Raw genomic sequence first — 19,568 nt, 5'->3', positions numbered from 1 at the left:
TGGACTACAGATAGGTACATTCCATAAGCCAATGGGAAGAGGTGATTTGTAGGACACATAGCCCTTTAATTTGGTGATGAGTTGTGCTCAGATTTTTTTAGGGTCGCTCACATTGGCGAGCAAAGAGTCAGAACAAAACATGATTCTGTTTATACAATGTTTAATGGTAGAAGTCAAGATAGTGGTTACCTTTGGGGAGGAGGCAGGAAGTGAATGGAAGGAGACCCAAGATATGAGGCTGTAGGGTGTTGATAATATTCTGCTGCTTGATCTGGGTGTTAATTACATGGGGGAGTCTGTGTGTCAAAACTCATTGAACTGTATGCGGATGATTTGTGTACTATTTGTCTACATCAATACAAACTTAAAAATACAAGAGAAATATTTCAAAACATTCCTTTGGCCTTTACTTCATGCTACCAGGTGGTGGCCTGAGTTTATGGATTTTTTTTTTTTTTACAGACATTGATCATACCTCCTTTGTTCATGCCTGAAAGTCTGAGAAACCGAGGGCCTTCCGGGTTCTCAGGACCCCAGCTTAGGGAGACTCCAGGCGATACCCTCTCTCCTTCTCAGTGTAAGCCTCCCCGGGGTGGGTGTTTTGTGTTTGTATTACATGACCCTTTCTTTCGCCGGATCTGGAGTGTGTCTGATACAGTGTCAGTTACCACACTTCTCACAGGTGTCACACATGGGGGGCCACACTGTGTCTGAGGCTGCTATCACTGTTCTCGGTGCATTTGAGTGCATGGCACACAAGAAAGATAATTAATCATCTGCATTTATGGTTTTGTCAAGAAGACCAGAACATACGTTCCAGGGAATAATTCAGTGCTGAAGTGTGTGATTTCAACTGAAAAGTATGTTAGGCCGTTTCAGAAAGCAGTGATCAGGGGGCACATAGATGGATAGTGTAAAGCAGCGGTCGCCAACCTTTCGGACCGCACGGAACGCCAGTGGTCCGCGGCCCACCGGTTGGTGACCGCTGGTTTAAAGCGAGAATTTATTTAGGCAGAGAAATGGAGAATTGAGGCCGGGGGAGTAAATGGGCATTAACTAAGGTGGAAGTGGGCATGTGCCCACCTGTGTGGGAGCCCATGATGAGTCTGGTGGGCAGAGAGGGTCTCCCTCGGAAGTAGTGTGGCTGCCTCACCTTTTCCTCAGGTCAGCGCCTGGTTGAGGAGGGAGGCCTTGGGAGAACGTACCTCAGCTGCTATGGGGAACCATGGTCAGGGTTGGCGCAGGAAGTGGCACAGCATTTGTAGAATTTTCAGAAGGTGCAAGGTCTCTAGGATAATTTCAAAGGAGGAACAAGTAGCAAATTCTAAAGATTCTCCCAGGCTATTTTGTCCCAAATCACTTAAAGGTGTGGCCTTTCCCATACACTGAGTGTTTTTAAGTCTTGACTTTATTCCAGTGTCTCTTCAGAGTTCTGTAAGACACGGTAGAATTACCAAGTTTTAAAATGGTTAGTTTTTCCGTAGTCACATTAACACAGCTCGAGATAGAACCCAAAATAGTAGCTTTCGAATATCTAAACATTTGCAAGTAGAGGTGTGAGGAGGATAATGAGAAGAAACTCTGGATGTTACTGCTTCACCTAAATTAACCTGTGACTGCCTGCCATCACTTGTTTCAGAGGCAGAAACTCTTTTGTCCTTTGATTGGCCACAATACCTTCTGGTTTCACCTGAGGGCCTCCTTCCAGGAGCCACTCAGCACCTTTCGGGGATCCCCTGCTGACACTGCAGAGCCTTCAGAAGGGCGCGCCCTGTGGATGCCCTGAATGTGTTCACCACGTGGTGAAGGACGGGCGAGGGAAGGGAGGCGCCCCTGCTCAGCCAGCCCGAATGGGTCTGGGATAAGATGAGGCTCTCACGGGGCCTGCCAGGGGGCTCCTGCCATGCACGGAAGAACCACACCCGCTCATTTACATATGTCAGCAGCTGAAATTACTTGTCACCCACGAAGAAGAACCTTCAGATTAGAATCAGCTCCATCACTCCGGAAGGCTTACTTGGTTGCTCGTTGCTACCAGACAGAGGGGCTGCAACACTGTGCAAGCGCAGATGTTAAATTGGTATTAATAGCCAACAGCTTCTCTCCTGTTTTTCACCGATCAGGTCATTTTCACTGGTGTCAATATTTATAATAAGCCAGCCGACTTATGCAAATGTGATTGGCTTGGCATAGTTTCACTTTGTCTGTATTTTTTATTTAGGTAAGGGTACATTTTTTTAGTTGTTTGTTTGGGTCTTTGTGTGCATGATCAGAAGAGATTTTCCAAAAGGGAGGGCGCAGAGCTGTAGATGGGGGTCTTAGTGAGGCCAGTGTTAGATCTGTGTGTCCCCTCCACCATTTGGCTCGGTAGGCTTCTCTGTGACCTTCTGGTACCACAGTGATGCTCATCTTTCACTGCGAGCAGCTCTGAGTAATTTATGATAAATAATGAAATGCTGCTTCCGACAATGCACTGCAAATGGCTGAGTGTTGTAAAAGTCTAAAGCGCTCTATTACTTCTAAATGACCAGATAACACAGAACCGTTAGCCCTAAAGAAAAATGGTCCAGTAGAACGTGTTGCTTGCAAAGCACCGCTCCTGCCGGCACCTTGTGGTGGGCTTTCTGCAGCTGACGGCCGCAGGGATTGGCGTCGGAACAGTTCCTGCCGGAATGGCAGAGCCGGGGTTATGCCTTCCGCCCAGTGGAGCTGGCGAGGAGCCGGGGCGCTTCACCTAATTGAACTGGGGGAAGGGAGAAACTTGCAAAATTTTTTCACAATTTAAAAAAATGATATCGGTGATAAGGACTTGATGCTTGGTTGCAACACCTTAAATATTTTGAGCAGAAATATTGAAAAGCTATTAAAGAGCGTACACGACTATAATTTTATCAGAACAGACTTTATAAATACCGGACTTTTTTCTTCTTCACATTTCACTCATACCACAATGTGTGCATTTTCTCCCTCTAGCCCACATATACAAAAATGCAGACATACCCAACATATTATACAATTCGCAACTCTAACTCCTTTGTATTCTACAATGTATACGTGCTGTTGTTAAATGTTACTCACAGTGAATATGTGTGTTCTCATCCCAGTTGCCATAAAATTGCTGCATATCTAAGTGGTAGCGTTTGAAGACTGATTGCCAGGTAGCGAAAGTCTTTCTGGGCTCCATCTCGTTGTGGAAATTGAATTACATTGCCGGGCAGTAAGCTCTTTATGCTGACAGGAGTCTCTTAGTGAGCGAACCATAGAGAAGGCCGTCTCTGGCCAGCAGTTCTTGTAAAATCACTTTGTGGAAGTTTGCCACTGACTTTTTCCACTTTTCCCCTGACATTACTCCTTTGCCAGATGAGATTCTCTGTCCCCCAGCCAGAACTGCTTTCTTTTCTCAAAATATCGGCTTCCAGGTCTGAAATGAATTGCACGAGCAGAAACCGCGCAGGCTGCGTTTGGGGAGAGTGCCCTTGTGGCTCCATCCATTTCTTTGCGCTGCTGGGCCGGGACGTTCACTTTAATCTTCAGTTATTAGTTACATGCAATTAGCTGAACCTCTGAACCTTCCCAAAATAGAGATGTTTTTGTGCCGGGAAAATCCGGCTGTCTGAATGTTTGATCCATTTTTGCTTTTGATGAAGAAGAATTGTTGCCAGGGGCCCTGGGAGAGAGAGATTCACAGAGGGAAAGCCGTTCTCAGGAGCCTGTGTGATGAGCGGGGCGCCGTGGCCCCGCTTCCGACCCTGTCCTGCCTCTCCGAGGCGGGGTGTGGGTGACAGTGTGGCATCCGAGAACAGCGCCCGTGAGGTGCCTGAGCCAGGGCACTGGAGCCGGTGGATCACGCAGGCTCTTTAATCTCCACGTTTCTAGTGGACCTCTTCCTCTGCCACGCTGCACCACATTGTACACTGAACAGAGGGACCTGATGAGCAGGAGGTGATGTCCATGGAGAGGGTGTGGGGGGTGACGGGCTGTTCCCTTAGGGAAGTTTATGTCCCTTTGCTTTTTCTTGTTAATCGTTACTTTTTCCCCCCTTAGCTTCCAAGGAAGATTGGAAATAAGCTAATTAGAAGAATGATTTCTAAAGGGAGACAAGCAATTACGGACAGTGGGAAGGCCCCTGGGCCTGGTGTGGGAATGTTGGCCCAGTTCAGTTGCTCAGTTCTCGGTCTCAGAAATCTCCGGTTTCTCCTGTACGTGAGGCAGTTGGAGGAGACATTCTCCTTGTGGCAAAGATTCCTGAGGCCAAGTTCTAAATTTGAGATTACAATTTCAGTGGAGTTTTTGATTTGTTGGCTCCCCTCCACCCGCCAAAGGCTTTTTTGTGCGCATATTTTTGGTAGGATGTTTTGCAGTTTAGCGGTTAGTAGAACACATGTTTTGGTGTGCTAACATAGGGGGCGTGATTATGCCCCACAGTTTCCTGAACTTCGCTTGTTAACAGCTTTACAAAAGAATTGCTTATCCTTGTGACAGATACAGAGCTTGGTAGCCAGCTGTAGGTCTATTATTGCAAAATATATATATATATATATGTGTGTACATATATTAGTATACCTGCATATATGTATATATGTATATGTATGTGTGTGTATACTAGTATGTTATATACATATGAAAGTAAATTGATTCCAAAGATAGAGGTAAGAGGAGACCTGGGGGAATTACTGCCACATGCAAAATATTTTGTTTGGAAGTTTAAATAAATTCATCCAGTTCTAGATATAATCACAGTATCTTTCTCCCTTCATTAAACAGAATCCCTAGTTGCTAAATTTTACAGTGTCACAGAACAACAGAGGACTAAGAAATGGCATTTCTAAGGCACTACTATAAACACCTTCCTGTAAGGTCTGATTTCCTGCATGCTGATTGGGATGGGGATTTCGATATGGGAATGTGGTTCCATCTGTTGGTCGGACTCATTTCTGAGTTGTGCCAGCGTCCGGGAGACATTTCAATAAAATCCGAGATAGCTAGTGTTAATATTTCATATATTTTGGACCCCTTTCCTCTTTATTACTAACAGGACATGTTCACTATAGAAAATTAGAAAATATAAGCAATAAGATAAAAATAAAAGTCTACTGCAGTTTCTTTTATCACTATATCTTTTTGCTGAATATCAGCCCAAGGTTTCACTCTATGAAATGTATATTTTTGTGAAGTGAAATTTTTCTGTAATATTCTTTTCACTGTCTTTTTGCACTTTATGTTAAAATATTTCTATGTCAGAATACCTATGACCTTATTTTAATGGTTCTGTGCTGAAGTATATTGACATACTAAAATATAAAGAGCTTATTACCATTTGAGAATTTAATTTGTTCCAATTTGGTCATTATTATATAAAATTCAGCCACATAATGGAATGGAAACTGTTGGCCAATATATATGCAAACAAAGCTTACTTTAAAAAATAAGTCTACCACTAAAACAAAAATCACATTTTGAAGAGTTATAAAGGAAGTTATTATTAAGACAAAAGCTTGTCTGTTTCTTCTTGTATCTTTCACATGCTCTTAAAATATTTTTCCAGTTTTATTGAGAAATAATTGACATACATCATTGTATAAGTTTAAGGTATACTGCATGATGATTTGATTTATACGCATTGTGAGATGATGATCACTGTAGCTTCGGCAAACATCCATCTTCTCATATAGATACAGTAAGGAGAAAACAAGGGAACATTTTCTCCTTGTGATGAGAACTCAGGATTTACTCTCTTAACAGCTTTCCTGTGTGTCACCTAGCAGTGCTAGCCGGCGTCCTGGTGTACATGACATCCCTAGGACTGCCTCATAACAGGAAGTTTGTTCCTTTTGACCAACTTATTCTTATTTCCCCTCCCAAACCTCTGCCTCTGGTAACCACAGTCTGATCTGATTTCCTATGAATTTAGTTTGTTTTTTTCTTTTTTGGTTGTTGCTATTGCGATCCCATATAGAAGTGAGACCATATAGTATTTGTTTTTCTCTGTCTGACTGATTTCACTTAGCATAATGCCTCCTGGCTCATCCATGTTGCAACTGGTAGGAGTTTCTCGTTTTGTTTGTGCGTGTGTGTGTGCGTGTGTGTGTGTGTGTGTGTGTGTGTGTGTGTGTGTGTTTATGGCTGAATAATATTCCATTGTGTATATACGCCATAGCTTTTTCATCCATTTATCAATGGATGGACACTTAGGTTATTTCCATGTCTTCGCTATTGTAAATAATGCTGCTGTGAACATGGGGTGCAGATATCTTTTTGATTTCATTTCCTTTGGATATATTCCCAGAAGTGGAATTGTTGGATCATATGGTAGTCCTACTTTTAATTTTTTGAGGATCTTATCATTTTCTGTAGTGGCTGTACCAATTACAGTTCCACCAAAAAACTTACATTTTTAAAATCCAAATTCCTATGTTCTCATTCACATTTTTGCATCACAGTGTCAGAATGTTCCTTCTTCCCATACCCGCCCCCATGATCATAGGTGCTACATACCAGGAACAACAAAACCACCCAACTAACAAAAGAACCCTTCGCCAACCAGCTGGTTTGAAATGTTGTCTTGTTGCATTCTGTCTTGTATTTCTTTAATTACAAGTGACAGTAAACGTTGTTAGATGGTTATGAAATGGAAGGTGGGGTCTGTGAGTGTTTCCTGGCTGCGTACACTGCATGGCCATACACCTCTGCATTATCCAGGCTTCACTGGCCCAGGATGCTGTCGGGAGAGGTGGGGCCTGGAAGTACCAAAGCTGCCTGGTGTAACTTAATAGCAATGTTTCTTCACCCTTAAACCCAGAGCTAGTGCTGCGGAAAGAAGGTGGGTCACGGTCGTGCGGAGGCAGCAGATAAGGCATGAGGTGCAGCTGTTCTTGCCTATGTGCCTGAGGGGCGGGAGCATGCTGGGTTATTGGGCATCGGTAGAGCCAGTGCCACATGGTAGCCTACACTTGCATAGCCAGTGACATGCTGGTAACGAACACTGTGTGCACACACACATACACACTGAGCAAACACAGCAGCAGTCTGGAAGTCCAGAGCACTTGAGTTCTAACTTCTCTCTGCGTGTGGACAGTGCCGGGTTCAGCCCCAGCTCCCCCGTCCCTGTCCTGTCGGGGGCTCCTCAGCGCTCTGTCCTCTTGGTTTATTTCAGTACACTGTTCTGCCCCACACTGTGGGTATTGGGCTGAAGGCGAGGCTCAGCTTCCAGGGAAGAGCAGGTAAGCAGCTCTGTCCCTGCCCTTGCCACAGCACTGTCTCCAGGAGCCAGAGTCTGCTGTTCCCATTAAGAAGTGCCATGGAAACCCGGGGAACCCCAGCAGCGGTGGAGAGGTGGGGAGCATCAGATCACGCAGTGACACCGGATCTTCAAATGTCACACTCCAAAAATAGAACCGCCGAGAAAGAGCAGGGCAGCGCCAGCATCCTGCAGCTCCGGCCTTTTGGCGTCTGCTTCCCTTCGGCTCCCTCTCTCCCGGAGGAGCAGGGAGACAGACACGGGGCTGCAAGTACCTGCTTGGTTTGTCCGGCTCAGATGCCCCTACCGTGGCGGATCACCCACGCTCACACCAGACACTGATGAATGCTAAGGACACCCCGGATTGAGAGAGCTGCATGGTCAGAGGATTGGTCCGCGTGCCCTCAGCCAGCCTAAGCTCAGCTGTCTGAAGGGAACCCCCACCAGTTCAGTCTGGTGGCCGCGTGGATTTCATTTCATGTTTATGTTAACTTTTTGTTTTGTTTTCCACTTTCTGATGCTATTGCCGTCTAATTAGGTTGAAAATCCGCAGTTAGAATTGGAATGCTTGTAATAGTTGTTGTTTTTCTTTTGATCATGGTTACTCTTTTAACGATGTGATTTATAGTTATAATGTCTCTCTGTGCTGTGTACTGTAGAAAGAGCAGTGGCTGTTAAGTCTGGGAGAATTCATGTTTTGCTTCCTATTAGATATCCGAGTTTAGTGGGGTCTGTCTCCATGGGTCTTGCTGTCCTCATTTTAAAGAGCTGAGTTAATGGCTATTCTGTAGCCCATAAGACTGCTGTGACATCTGCAGGTATCTAACCATCTTGCAAACCAAGGTGTGGATAGTTTGCTAACTTAGGCCTTGGGGACCAAGGGATGTTTGGATGTATGAGCATTAGAGCCAATTGAAATCGCGAGAGGCTGAATATCATTTATGTTGTGAGCTGATGTTTTCTTTCTGGGAGCTAAATTTAACCTTAAATATTTAGTTTTGTACTTAGGAACCATTGGTTTGAAAACAAATTCAGCTGGAAAGCCCCGTGGAGAGGAGGAGAAGGATGCTGTGAAAATGTAAATCCCACAACAGTGGTGCCCAGTAAATATCAGTTCCCAGGCATCTGGGCGTGAATTCCTCAGCCTGGGGAAGGCAGCCTCAACCTGCTCGCGCTTGCGGTGCGGCGGCCCGGTGATGGGGTGCTCAGTGTGAGAGCCAGCGCAGTGTCAATCTCCCATGTCTCCATTCCTGACACCCTAAACAGGGCGGCGGGGGAAGCGTGCCTCTGAGGAGTGAAGAGCCCTTCCTCTCGTTTTCTCACTGTCCCATCTCCTGCCATTTCTCTTCAGGCTGATTGCTCTTAAGATCCCGTTCTCAATGCTGAGGAAAGAATGCTTTTCCAAAGTATTTTTTTTTTCTTTTCCCAAAGTGTATCTTGATAGATTCTGCAGACTATTAAGTGAGGTTTTATATGCTGAGGTGAAAGAGGATGAGTTCTATTTCTGGAGAAAGCTAAAACTCATCCCATTGACATTTTCTTATTTCTCATTTTCCTCTTTCCATGTAAATATTTTTTAAAAATTCAAATATGGTAGTAGATTTAATTTCCACAGAGTGAGAATTCCGGACTTTGTTTTCTTCTGTTTAGTTTTGAAACATTGTGTGATAACAATTGTTTATTATGGCTTCAGGGGGAACAAATCTGTTCCGATAAGTTAGGGACATGAGCAAGCATGCTCAGCTCCTCTCCCACACAGCCCCTACCAAGATTCTTTATTTGTCAACTACTTATTAAGCACCTGCTATTTGCCAGGTGTTGTTTTAGCACCCAGCTGGCTTCGGGGCTGCAGTAGGAAGAAGACTGGCCCAAGCACTGTCCCCCGGAGCGTTCTGGAGAGGGGATCCTGCAACCACTGAGAAATGGGGACCAGGATTATGGGATGGAAAGTTTACGTTTATGTAGGTGTTCAGGGGGGCCTTAGATGAAGTCCAGATAGTTGAACTGAGTCCCCAAATGATGAGATGAAGCAAGGGTATGGCAATGTCTGGGGCTGAAGGTACAAGAAAGAGAACAAAGGAAGTCCCAGGGCTTTGAGGGACAGAGAACGGGCCAGCACTCCTGGCATAATGAGTCTGCCCAGAGTGGTAAGTGACATGGGAGAGATAGTCAAGGTAAGACACTTAAGGAGCGTACACTGGATTTTATTGAACGGAAAACCATGGGGGATTGAGGTAAGGGAGGTTCTTTACTTGTGAAAGGTCCCTCTGGGTGTTGTGTGGAGCTGCCCTCCAGGGGCCACAATTGGAAACGGAGACAAGTGAGAAGGCCAAGGGATCCTGGCACCTTAGACTAGAAAGGAGACAGGTGTGCTGAGAGTGATGGATTGGCAGGTTGGATGTGCTCTGGATGGCGAGAAAAAGACTTACTATGAAGAAAAGACAGGAATGGCCTGGCTGGTGTGGCTCAGTGCTTGTGCATTGACCCATGAACCAGGAGGTCACTGTTCCATTCTCGGTCAGGGCACATGCCTGGGTTGCAGGCTCGATCTCCAGTGTGGGGCGTGCAGGAGGCAGCCGATCAATGATTCTCTCTCATCATTGATGTTTCTATTGCTCTCTCCCTCTCCCTTCCTCTCTCTGAAACCAATAAAAACATATTTTTTAAAAAAAGACATGAATGAGGGAATAAAACTCCCTCCTAGGTTTCCTGTGCTGAGTAAGAGGAGGAATGGTGGATCATGAACTGAGATGGGGAGGACTGATGGATGAGCAGGGTTTGGGGTGGGGATGGAGATGAAAGAATTGTTTTAGGCATCTAGTGTTCCCCAGTTTTGTTAGATGTGCAAATGGCTATTTTGAGAAGGTAAATGAATAGAGAGTGGAATGGAAGGGAGTAGATACCCATTGAAAGAGCCAGCGCTATTCACAGGGCAGTGGTAGGGGAGCAGGTATAGACACCTGCATCACCCTAAAAACCTGGCCAGGGAATACCCACACCCTAGAAACTGAGGGCATTTCTTCTAGATGCACTAGTGAGGGTGTTATCATATTTCTCAAACATGGATGCATTTAGAAGGTCAGGGGGAGCTATCAAATACACATATCTGTGCTCAGCTTCCACCCTTGTCCAATTAGAATTCATTTTGTGGGAGGGCAGTGGTGACATCAGTAGTTTTTATTGTTTCCCAGGTGATTCTAATGTGTTGCCAAGGTAGTGGGCAGTTAGATGAAAAGGAAGGGATGGACTGCTAATCCCATGAGGGTAGTGGCTCTGTGACTAGGAAGTGGAGGCACCTCAGCAGATCCCCACAGTTTTCATCCGCTGGGGAAGATGAGTGACAGGTGAGGGAAGAAGGCCAGTGCTGCAGATTAGGGATGGGAACTCACGTGATGTCTGCCTGCACCAATGGCTGGAGACCAAAGGCAGCCAAGACTGTTCCTTCAGATCCGAGTGGCTGGCCATGTGGGGGAAGAACAGGATATGGTCTATAAGGAGCCAGCAGTCAGAGGAAAGGACCAGGGCAGACCTCCCACATAACTCCTCCCTGACAAGCCAAGCACTAGAAATTCCTCAGGCCAAGGCGAGGCTCCCAAGGCATCTCTCAGACTCAGATTCTCCCTCCATCTCCAGGGTTGGCCGAATCTACCCTCTGAGTAAAATGATTTACAGAAAACCTGAACTTTTCCTGTCCCTAACAATTTTGCAATAAATCTACACTAATAAAAGCCTATGTGGTCATCATGCCCTCACGCTGTGATGCCCTTACGCAGTAACAATCCATCACCAGGAGGCTGCATGCACAGCGGGCACACGGGCGGGCGGGTGGGGACTTGACTCTGCGTGCGTGGAGTGGAGGCGGGTCCCGGTGGCTCCGTACAGAGAGGCTGGGGTGGAGCCATGGAGGCAGGTCCAGGTGGCTTTGGCCTACCTCTTTGGGGCAATCCATCGAGGAGCCCCGGATGGGTGGGCCAGGTCTACTTCTTTGGGAAGATCAATCATGGGGTTCCCGCACTGTGAGAGGGCACAGTCCAGGTTGGTGAATGTCCCTCCCCCTCCCCTGAGTGCAATGAATTTTGTGCACCGGGCCTCTAGTTTTATTATAATACTTATTATTATTATTATTATTATTATTATTATTATTATTATTATTTTAATCTTCATCCGAGGACATTTTTTCCCCCATTGGTTTCAGAGAGAGTGGAAGGGAGAGAGGGAGATGTTAGAGAGAAACATCAATTGGTTGCCTTCTGCATGCACCCTGACCAGGCCGTATTGAACCTGCAACCCAGGTATGTGCCCTTGACTGGGAATCGAACCCTCAACCTTTTGGTGCACAGGATGGTGCTCTAACCACTTAGCAACACCAGCCAGGCCCCAACATTATTAAATGGAGAGTGAAATGGGTGGAAATATTTTTGGATATGAAAATCTTTCAATGTGTTTCCTTACTCTGTCTAGCAATTCCACTTCCAGGCCTCTAACTGGAAGAAAGGAAGGAAGAGAGGGAGGGAGGAGGAGGGGAAGGAAATTGCGTTCAAAGATTTTTGTGTGAGGGAGTTCAAAACGGAAATGCTTGCAAAGGTTTGATAACACAAATTTTCAGCAATCTAGGCATTACAATCACTTCTTTCAAATCACAGCATGGGGAAACATTTACCATGTAATATGCAGTATAAAAAGCAGGCTTAAAACAGTAGCTACCTCGGGTTATCCGTGAACACTTTAGTAAATAAACATTGTTAGCAACACACAAAATTTCCAAAAACAGTTCTTTCTGAGTGATGGGATTATGGTCGACTTTGATTTTGTTAAATTTCCCACTTAAATTTCATTGTATCCCATTATAAATATCCTTAATTTTTCATGCCGTTCCGCTCTCCCAGGTTTTTAATAAGAACAAAAGTTAAACTAATATTTTAAAAGAAGTTGATAAATAAGTCCTTAATTTCATATGAGCTTGATTGCCTGACTCTCTAACTGTAGAATGATATTTGCCTCTGGGAGAAGATGCAAGACTTAAATGGCGTCACCAGGGAGGAGCACGCAGCAAAACCCCTGGTACCAGCTAGACTCACCTCAGTACTAATTTGAGAGAGAAACATGTTTTCCGTTTCTAACAGTGAACCTTATTCCACGGGAGCAGTGCTTTTTACGTAACATTAGTTTGGTGAAATAGAAAAACAGTTTCACTGTTTGTGCTCATTGATATGCTGGTCCTGGGTGAAGACCTCCATCCCAGAGGGAAGAACTGTGATTGGATGGGCCGTCCCTGGTGATTCCACGGCTCCTTACCCCGGAATGGTTTAGGAGGGGGCACTGTGCTGGCCCAGGGAGGTAAGGGGGCCTGTGCCTGGAGCAGGGAAGGCTTTCTTTCCCGAGTGTAAGGGCGGAAAGCCACCAGGGAGCGTGTGTGTGGTGATCTGAACTTGCTAACTTTCAGTGGGATTGTGATGCCCAGAGCTGCCGCGTCCACCTTGAGCCCAGGAAACCGCAGGCCTGGGGCGGAGGGGCCTGGTTCTTGCTGACTCCGAGCTGCTGGCCTTTGGGCGAGCTTTGAGTACACAGCGTAACAGCCAGGATGTAGGCCCCTGCTGGTCAGATGTTTATCCTGGGCAGCCAGCAGCATTGCAGGTGCCACACCTGTGGCATGTGACAGCTGGTTCCCTAAAATGAGTAGAAAAGTGTGTGTGCGCTTGTGTGGAGAAATCTGCATATGTACTTTTCTAAACATGTATGACGCCGACATTTTCTCTCTTCACAAACGTTTTTCTTTCTTTACGTGAGTAGCTAAATGGGCAAAATAATGTCATTGAACGCTGATGCAGATTTACTGCTCTAAGTTACTGTAGACGTCGAGCCAAATGGATGTGGGAGAGTCGGAGAATCTTAAACACATACCCCGGGCAGTACAGGCGTGTAGAGCACCTGTCAAGTGGAATGTCCTCTGTGTAGACAGCACGCCAGTCGGGCTTGCCATCATGCTGAGCGTTTGCCTGGACACTGATGGCCGACAGACAGTTTCATTTAGCCGGGTTTCTGTAAACGAGTTAGGTATTTACACTCTGATCATATAGCAGTCTAGAGTAAAAATTAGGCTGCTCTCAGCTTTGTGTGTGTGCATTGTATGTGTAATTGAAAGCAAATTTTGCTGCTCAGGGTAGGAAATGTTACGAATGATAGCTGCATTCCTCACCCATTTGAGTAAGTGCTGTGGAAACATGAAAACATTCAGGGCGTGTGTTATTTATACTGCAGCTGAAATATGAGTTTATTTTCATTTAGGTAGTAAGAGACTGAATAGCAAGTGAAAAATGTTAGAAGAGGCTTTGTGGGAATATTTTGTTTTCAGAACTATACAAGGTTTTAATTTATTTTTAGCAAGTGTTAGGGATATCATGAACCCAAGTTGTATGATGATGGCATATAAAGTTTCAATGAAAAATGAAATGTTTGTTGTTATTTAAAGACAATTTCCTTCTCCCTCCCTCCCTGCATTTCTCCCTTCTTCTCGAATCTCTCTTCTTGGCTAGTTGGGGACCACCCCCTCCCCATCAAAAAATCCCAAGGGAAAGAGAGACATGGGTGCTGAGGTGTAATGCTGGGGTGATACAGACAGTGTTGGGGTCCTGAGGCCGTCACACATGGTCGTGACTTTGCTGACGTGGCGGGGTTGGGACTGAGACATTGTGTCTGGCCGCATCTCCAGTCCCTGGGCAGCGGTGGGAGCAGGCCTGCATCCAGGGATGCCCTGTGCCCTCAGCGCTGAGGAGAGAGAGTCCATGACGCCAGCGACTGGCCCATGAACATATTCAGTTGGTGTAGGCTCTTATAGGGAGCACTAGGTTTGTGTTAATAAAATATATAGTCTCTCTATCTGAAATCTTCAACACTGGATAGTAAAATCTCAGTTTTGTAGTTATTAAAATGAAGTGGAGTCTTTGCCAAACAAATAGATTGCAGAAGAACTGGTAAGGTTAGTCTGTTCTGAAAATTACCCGACTTTCACAGAGCAAGCACAGATGATGCACAAAGGAGGGTCACCTGTGCCCGCACGCTGGGCCATTTGTTTCATTCACGCACTGGCTCGACCTGGCACCGGCCCCAGGAGGTATGTAGGGTGTGCCCACCTGACGGGCAGGCTAAGCTGCTTCCGGAGGAGGAGCCGGCCCTGACCTCCTCTGATTGTGGTGACCTGGGGGGAGAGGGCTTCCGTGGGATTTGCCGGGGGCTCTCTGTGTGTTAGTTCGTTCTCACCCATCCTCTGTGATTGACCTGATGAGGGCACCTGGCTATTTCCTTTTCTTTAGAGACACACATCGCAGGGATGATTCTCAAGCCAAACTCTCAAAATCGGGATTTCGTTTCCAAATAAAGGAATGGGACAAAGAGACACTCCTGAAGTGATGGGCCGGAGTCAGGAGAAGAGGAGAAGAAGTGACAGGTGTGCTTGATACCAAGGTAGAGTTGGGCTGCAGAACCTGGAGCTCGGCCGAGGCAGGGCAGGTGGCTTACAGGTGGTGTACAGGCGGCCTAGGATGCACGGTGCATTTGCGAGTGAAGTGGTTACAGCCAGCACCTCTTTAACTTTAAAATCTTGGGCTCCTGAGTGAAATTTGCCTTCTAGTTTCCTAAAGGAAACCATTGAAGATAATATTCATGGTTGCATTATACTGCATTGAGCCTAAGAACTTGTCAGGGACTATGGACAGTATCTTATTTAATTCCAATGTGGTCTGATGGGGCAGGTACTATTATTATTTTCATTTCACTGAAAAGGAGCTTGAAGTGCAGAGTAGTTAAGTAACTGGCCCGGGATCTCCCTGCTGGTGATATGAGGGGTCAGAATTTGGAATTAGGGTAGGGATTTATTTATTTTTGGTTAATCCTCACCTCAAGATTTCTTTTTTTTTCTTTTTAGAGAGAGTGGAAGGGAGGAAGTAGTGGGGGGTGGGGAGAGAAACATAGATGTGCACATTGATGGGTTGCCTCCCTAAAGTGCCCACACCAGAGCTACGGATTGAACTTGTGACCCAGGTAAGTGCTCTTGACCGGTAATTGAACCCAAGACCCTTCCGGACGTGGGCTGATGCTCTAACCATTGAGCACACCAGCCAGGGTGCAGGGTTGTGATTTAAAGATGTCTGTTGCTTCCCATGAACAATTCAATTAGTCTCTAAAATAATCTCCAAGGATATGTGTGCCACATGTGATGTGGTACATAAGGAAATGGGATTTTTTTCCCTTTTTGCTTTTACAGACTCAGAGCCCCTGTCCTCCTGGCAGGCGCAGTTCCAGCTCGGTCAGCACCTGCCCCCCAGGTGCCTGGCATGTAATTGCATCTCACCACCACTTCTCGGTGTGCGGGGGACAGTGAGAGGACCGGCTGTGTTTCTCCTAACAGATTAGGCATAAGTCATGTATGAGGCTTTTCTTTAACTCCTGAAAGGCCAGGCAGTGGGCTAATGTGATAAAAGAAAGCAAAATTGAATAAGCTGGTGAGAAGGGAGATAAATGTTGCCAAGATGCATCAAATCTGGCCCAGTTTCTGCCTTTGGTGTTTCCGTCGGGCTAATAGTGCTTAATGTTGGTGGAATGACACAAGTGTGCTGAGAACCAGTACATCACATGGCCGGCATCGCACTGGAGGTTTCAAACCCTCCAGTGACCCCCCTCTGGAGAGTCTCACCCACCGGGGCTTGCAGCCTCATGGGCTGTCTTTGGAAGGCCTGGCCCAGGCCACAGGCCAGACCACTGTGGTTTCAGGGTGATGGTGCGGAGTGAAAGGAAACACACGTGTTTAACTGTTCTGTGCTTTCCATGTTAACTCCTAAGGTGGACCCGGAATTACCCAGTGATTTCCGCAGAGCCCTGGGCCCTCGCGCCAAACACACACTTGCTGTCAGTGCTTCTTTGGAAATGGAGCTTAGACAAGGGCACCTATGACCGAGGTGACGAACATGAATCGCTGTCTGTCTCTGCTTCACATGCGTGAAGACCGAGGTCTTCTTTTCACTGACCGTCTCACCCCGGAGGTAAATGAGTGGCCTCGCAGTGTCTTGTCATAGGGCAGGGCTTCGCACCCGCAGCGTCCAGGTCGCTAGGAGGGCAGGACTTGCTCACAAACTCTGAAGCCACCTCCCTTGTAAATGACCGATCTTTGCCAAGTCACCTCCTCTCAGCCTGTTCCCACAGTTTGATTGGAAGGATTTCATAGTATCTTCCTTAGACCTTTCTGGAAAGAATGAAAGGAGGTAAATAATTAGTGCTTAAAAATTGATAGCGAGCCCCGCCCTCTCCCGTCTCTCTTTCCGGTGGTGGAGTCTGGAGGAGACACACAGAAATGGCACCTCGCAAGGGGATGGAAAAGAAGGAAGAACGTGTCATCAGCCTCGGACCTCATGTGGCTGCAGGAGGGAATGTATTTGGGGTCTGCCACATCTTTGCATCCTTCAATGACACTTTTGCCCTTGTCACTGATCTCTCTGGCAAGGAAACCATCTGCCGTGTGACTGGTGGGATGAAGGGGAAGGCTGACCGAGATGAGTCCTCTCCATACGCTGCCATGTTGGCTGCCCAGGATGTGGCTCAGAGGTGCAAAGAGCTGGGCATCACTGCTCTTCACATCAAACTCCAGCCACAGGAGGAAATAGGACCAAGGCCCCTGGGCCAGGGGCCCAGGCAGCTCTAAGAGCCCTTGCCCGCTGGGGAATGAAGATCTGTCCGATTGAGGATGTCACTCCCATCCCCTCTGGCAGCACCCGCAGGAAGGGGGGTTGCCGTGGTCGCCCTCTGTGAACGGGACTCCTCAAATTATTGTTTTCTCTTAATAAATTACCTTTGTGTCCACTAAAAAAAAGATAGCTATCCAGACCAGAACTCTTCTGACCTTTATGCAGCATAACTGATCCTCCCAGCTTTATATCATTCATGAGGCATCATGTGCCATTATCTAACTTTAGCAAAAAAAGAAAAGACACTCATTTGGCCCAAATCATTCTTCATGAATCCACATTGGCCCTAAGTGATCGCTGGTATTGTTTTTTATGTGCTTACAAATCACTGTTTTTTTTCTGGATCATGCATCCCATCCTCTTCCCCTTGTTGCAAATCACACACTACTCGGTTATCTTCAGAGTTCTCTTGGCCTTTCCCATTCTCATTCCCCTCCAGGTTTGTGGAACATTCTCTTATCTGCAAACCCTCTGGCTGCTCGGATGTGCTATTTCTTGGACAGCAGACTTGAGGTTTAGAGGTTTGAAGTGTGCGGTTTCCTTGTACCAGATTTCTCCCCCACCTCCCAACAAAACATGGAATTAGAGAGGAGTAGGAAAAATAATATTCTCTTTCCCATCTGTTACTGTAATTCATAGAAAATGTCCTTGTTAGATTCAGTAGAACATAAGGGACTCCTTTGGTTACTCATACTTTTGTCATAATTTCAACTCTTTCTGAAAATTTATGCATTTTTTTCTGTATTGTTCTCATAGGTCAGTGATGGCGAACCTATGACACGCGTGTCAGAGGTGACACGCGAACTCATTTTTTTGGTTGATTTTTCTTTGTTAAATGGCATTTAAATATATAGAATAAATATCATAAATATAAATCTTTGTTTTACTATGGTTGCAAATATCAAAAGATTTCTCTATGTGACACGGCACCAGAGTTAATTTAGGGTTTTTCAAAATGCTGACACGCCGGGCTCAAAAGGTTCGCCAAGACTGTTATAGGCCATTCCTGCTAATCAGTAGTTGCCCTATGCCCAGTTTTCCTCTTTAAGAATCATCCCTCACCCTGGGGCTGGATTGGCACTTTGCATGCATCGTGTTCTGCCTCTGGGATTATTTGTGATTGCATGTCTGGGACTTGCCTTCGGAGAGGGTTCCACATCTCTTGGGTCATTTTCCCTTTGTTAGAGGAAGCAGCCCTCTAAACCCACAGCAATATTTCCATAGCCTTACATTGGACAATTTTGTTTGGTCGTGTTTCTTTTAAAAGCCTTCTTGATCAGATTAACTTGTTTGGGGCTTGTTTTCTAGGTATTCTTGGTATATTAGTTACTTAATCTATAAAAGGGAGCAAAAATGTACCTACCTCCAAGGCTGTAAGAATTAAATGGATTTTGCAGTTCACCCATAATTGGGAATGACAAAATAGCTAGAACAGTGCTGGGCATATGTTCAATGAATGTTGGCTACTGTTGCTGTAGTTATCATCACCATCATCATCATCATCATCATCATCATTTTCATTGAAAAGGAAAATTTTATTTTCCAACAAAAAATAGACCCTGCTCTTCCATACCACATGCAGCCAAATGTTCCTTCTCCAGGTGCTCTCTCATCTCATCCTAAATCACAATTGTCATTTTCACGACGAGCTGATCCTTCATTCATGTGATATTACCAAGGGGACTATCTTAAACAGGGTGGCTGGAGAAGGACTCTTTGAGGAGGCGGCATTTGAGAAAGTTCTGAGGCCAAGATAATGTTTGCAGAAATGCATTCTAGACAGGGAGGATGAGCATGTGCCCAGAGCTTGATGTGGGTTCTGTTTGTCCTGTCTGGAGGGAAGGGCCCTGGGGACAGAAAAACAGCACAGGAGTTCTGAGAGCGAGCCAGAGGGAGGTTACAGCAAGTATTTTGACTTCATTCTGTGAGAGATGGAAAACTGCCGGGAATAGCCGAGTCCGGGTGTAGTTAGTTATCTTGTGTAGAAAACAGACAATGGAGAGGCAGGAGTGGAAGCCAGGAGACCAGGTAAGCTCTTGCGGTGGCCAGGTGAAAAGTGCATGCGCAGGAACTGGAGCAGGAACAGAGAAGTACAGATGAGATGATCTGACTTGAAAGATATTTTCAAATGGTGTCCACAATAAAGATTGCTAAGGAGCGGGGAGGGACAGGGGCATTAGGGAAAGAGAGAAATCTAGTGTGACTAGCGAGAGCTTTGTCTGTTTGTTTCCTTTAAACCGTCCCACTGGAGGAGAAGAGGTTGGTAGTGGGGAAGTCAGTGGTTTGGTGTGGGACTTACTACATTTGAGATTCCTGTTAGACTTCCAATAGGATATGTGTTCCTAGGAAAAGTAGCACCAGTTGAAGCATTTTCTAGTTTCTATTTGCTGCCTGTGTCATATCTGACCTATTTTTGGGAGGACATGAATTATTTAGGGAGAACATTAAACATTTAAGCAAAACAAGCAATAGATTTGGTTTTAGAATTCTTGCTTGCTTATTCTAAGAATTGCAGAGGACCTGCATCCACTATCTAAAAGGAAACAGTAGCTTCCGATATGCATGCTGATTAGGAGCGCAGAGTTCTATTTTTACCA

At 45.8% G+C, this 19,568-nt stretch overlaps 1 protein-coding gene and 1 pseudogene across 1 annotated transcript in view; both read left to right on the top strand.

Annotated features, from left to right (window-relative positions):
• The window catches only part of NRG3 (neuregulin 3), a 1,052,897-nt gene that overhangs the window by 12,576 nt on the left and 1,020,753 nt on the right, over positions 1–19,568 (top strand). The window lies entirely within an intron of this gene.
• LOC132214514 (small ribosomal subunit protein uS11-like) lies at positions 16,541–17,049 on the top strand (annotated as a pseudogene).

Source organism: Myotis daubentonii, chromosome 13 (assembly GCF_963259705.1).
Source record: "Myotis daubentonii chromosome 13, mMyoDau2.1, whole genome shotgun sequence".
NCBI lineage: Eukaryota > Metazoa > Chordata > Mammalia > Chiroptera > Vespertilionidae > Myotis > Myotis daubentonii.
This window is presented reverse-complemented; position numbering and strand designations above follow the sequence as displayed.